Below are 4319 nucleotides of genomic sequence, written 5' to 3'. Positions count from 1 at the left end.
GGGGGGGGAGCCCGCGAGCCTGGGAGCAGCACCTCTGACCCGCGCAAGGCTCGGGCTGGGGTGACCGCCTGTGGCCACAACTACAACAGCAGCACCAGCAACTACAGCAAGAATAATACTACTAACGCTAGTAGTAATGACAGAACCTGCCTTTTGGCTTGGCCCATTATGTATGGACCGTTCCCCCCTCCCCTGTGATTTTATCATCATCATCCTCATCAACATCACCCACCACCATTATCCTCCTCCTCCTCATCATCATGGGCTAGATGACCTCCACAGGTCCCCTCCAACCCCAGTTTTCTATCATTCTGTGATCATCACCATCGTCATTAATATTATGACTATTAGCATCATCTTCACTACCATCACTACCATCATCATTTCCATTCTCAGCATCATTATTATTATCACTAGTATCGCAGTTATCATTATCATTTTATCATCTTCACTATTATCATTATAATTATTAATTGTTCTTCTTACTATCATTAACTTTCTTATCAGTTTTATTATTATTGACTTTACTATTATCATCATTGTTATTATCATTATTATTGACTGTTTTACTATTATAATTATTATTGACAGTATTATCATTATATTGACTCAATATTATTGACTTACTGACATCATCATTATTGACTTTATTATCATCTTCATCATTATCATTCTTATCAGTTGTGATCATTTTAGCATTAACTTTATTATCATCGTTGTCATTCATTTCATTCTTATGATCGTTTTATCATTATTGACTTTATCATCATTATCATTATCATTCTTATCATTTTTATCATCATTTTTATCATTATTCACTTTATCGTTATCATTATCTTTATCAGTAGCATTCCCATTATTATCATTCTTATTATCATTTTATCTTTATTATCTTCAATATTATTATAATCATAATTATTATCATTGTCCTTATTTATTAACATCATCATTATTCTGATCATTATCTTCAATATCCTTCTTATCACTATTGTTATCGTTATTGCCCTTCTTATCATTACGATCATGATTGTTATGATTGTTGCGGTTGTGATTGTGAAGCTGGATCAAATGCAATGAAAGGCAGCCGTATCTTATGCACTTGCCCGCGCTTGCTTAAGTCTGTTCATCCTGTTTTAGGCTGGGGCACTGGAGGGATAAGAATCATGCAGAGCTAGATAAACAGGGTCCCTGGCTTACTGTGTTGGTTGATTTTGAGCTCTACTTCTAGGGAAATGTATGTTGTGGATGGCTGTAGGGATAGAACTGGAGGGAAAGTAAGGCTTTGCAGCCCCACATTGGTATGCAGGAGGTCGCTGCAGTGCTAAACAGACCATAAAGGTGAGCCCATGGGACAAAAGAAAGCAAACGCTTTATCAATGAGAAGCAGAAAAAAATCATGGAAGTAACTGAAAATGAGGGAGGACATATATATTATTTACAGGGCACAAGCAGGTCTATTTCATGATAAGAATATATGGAGGGTTTTTTTTAAAGGTTTCTTCCCCTGCGCCTCACCCCCCCCCCCCCCCCCCATGAATATATTTAGGCAAAAACATCCAGATGTGCATTGGAAGTTCTGAATGGCAAGAGCAAGTGTTTGGAGGCTCACCAAAAGATGCATCTGAGGTTGAAATTTGCCTAATATTATTCTGAGCAAAAGGGTTAATGGTGAAACAAACATAGTGACCAGTCTCAGAATATGCTGAAACAAAGTGTCTGATCAGTGAATGCGCAGATCAGGTGCCCTTGGAAGATACAGGGAACACATATTGCCCCTTTATTTCACACACATGGATGACTTCTACCTATTGTTTATTATTGCCATTACTGCATGTAATTTTATCATGGGGTGCTATAATTATGGGGCATCAGCTCACTGAAAGGTACAGGGACATTATCTTTCAAGAAGCCCGAGTGAAATGAAAATGGTACTAAATGCTCAGACTCTGATGTTTTTGTCCTTGACAGAATAGCGCTTAGGAATGCAAGTACACTAGCTACAATACGTATCCCCCAGACTTGGATATATTCTGATGCTGCGTGTGTGTGGGTTGTGGTATAAGGGAAACCTGAACTTGGCTTGAATGAAAAATACCCCAGTATAGTTTAAACATAATTGTGTGATTCAGGATGCTTTGACATTGTATGTCTGTAGCTGAAAGAGTACTCTTGCAACAGGGTTCTTATCTGAAAGGGAATCTGTTGAAAAGCTCATGTCTTAAAATAGGCTCCTTTCTCCTTTTTAGTTGTGCTCATACTCAAATTGCATTTAAAAAATCTCCTGATCTTGCTAGTTGATCAGACTCGACATTACCATCAACTCACTCTACTAATATGATTACAGCAGCAGTGACATCAGTATTTACTTGCCCTGCAACTACAGTAGCAATGCATTTGTTTACTTGTCTCACGTTCACACTGAAATGTCTGTTGCTCAACAAATTCTGAAGAGCATGAAAAGGTTACAGATGCATTTCTCAGTGGTGATGGGTATGTTTCTTTACAGGCATCTAATTACCTGAAGCTAAAACTACTTACCCAACCCCCTAAACCCCTCTTCCTTGAAATTTTGCATTTTTGTTACTCAATCAACTAATTCCTACCTAAGTAGTTCTTTACACTTTAGCATGCCAAACCATATAATCTGACTTCTTCCAAATGGGTAAAACATACATTCTGCTTAAACCAGAAAAGGAGGGAAAGATGATTGATTACAGTAATGGTTCTGTTTACTGTTGTTTTACAAAATCAGTGTCAAACTATTATATACACTGCAGGACTGAGTTTGGCAGGTTAACACAGATGTTGTTTGACTTTTTAAATATAAATGTGTGTATGTTTGAGTCAGCAAGTGCGAGTATGTGAATTAATACTTAGTGCACATCATTTTCCATGATTTTATGGGTCTGCTTATAACTAGTATCCATCAGCTTCAAGTCTGTAGAGGCCCAGAAATAGTGCAGCCAGTTACTGTGTGACCATTCAAGTCTTCAGATGGCTTACAATGATTATTTTAATAACATAATTTTCAACAGATAACACTCATAATCTATTTTTCTAACAACTGTTTTTCAAACTGAGGGAAACTATACATTCCTTAATTCTTAGTGACTATTTTTCAGCTTGTTAAACAGACAGAACATATTCCACAGTAAAAAAAAACAAAACACAAAACTCGAATAAGCATCCTCATATTTGATCTATTGATGCACTAGACAAAGTCACTAGCATTTATTGTATAGACTTGTTCATTACCATGAATTAACAGACAGACAGACTGTCAAATAGATTAAAAGATAGATGGATTATCATCAACATTGTAAGAACATGAACATCATCATTACTACCTCCTGACATGGAGGTGAAATCCTGGCCTCATTTAAGCCAACAAGGAGTTCTGACAGAGGCTTCAATGAGATCAGTGTCCCCCTAAATACATAATTATGAGGATGAATGTGTAAAAAGAAACAACAGCTTCATTTGAGAGAACTACAAAAAAGTATGCCAAAAAGAAAAGTTAGTTCCAGAGGACTACCTAACGTGATTTATTTTCTTGCTAAAAAGTCTGGAGAAAGTTCCTTTCTGACATCCATTCTAATTTTCTAATAAATACCCTGAGGACCTGTGTTTGTATTTGCACAATTCAACAGCCTTTACCACATTGCTGTCTTCCTGTATTATCCTCCTATCCCCAAAATGTGACCTAAACATTAGTTTGCTATTGAGATATTAAGTTAACTGGAATAAAATAGATACGTAATTTATCAAGCCACAATAGACATACAATTTCATAATTTGTATTTAAGAACCTCCCTGCCATCTTTAGCTCAGCTAAGTTCTTAACTGAGGCCAACAGAAATTTCACTGCGATTACAAAAGACATTGGAAGTGCATTATTAGACAAAAATTATGTTAATATGCTATGGGAAGAACTTTTCTTAAATAAATTATTGTAATGCTTCATTTTTGGGGCAAAAACACTGTAAGACTTGTCACACCCCACACTGAGAATGTACAAGTATTTCTGTCTTTTTACAGTATAAATATTACTGCAGAGCAGCATGATGTAACATAGTTTCAGGGGCTAGGATCTCTTGAGTGCTTATGTCGACTCTGTTTCAGGCTTGCTATATATTTTGGGACAAGTTCCATAGGATTCTATACAGTATTCTTCACTCACTCACTCACTCATTCAGATAAGACCCCTATTGAAGTCAGTGCGAATTTTGTCTGAAAAGGTAACGGGTCAGATTAGGCACTGAACCTCTCGGTCTTGCAAGTTCACTGTTTCCATGTCTGTACCCTGGGATTAAAATGGG

The sequence above is a fragment of the Alligator sinensis genome, unplaced genomic scaffold (genome assembly GCF_000455745.1).
Source record: "Alligator sinensis unplaced genomic scaffold, ASM45574v1 scaffold395_1, whole genome shotgun sequence".
In the NCBI taxonomy this organism is placed as follows: domain Eukaryota; kingdom Metazoa; phylum Chordata; order Crocodylia; family Alligatoridae; genus Alligator; species Alligator sinensis.
Note: the sequence above shows the minus strand (reverse complement) of the source record.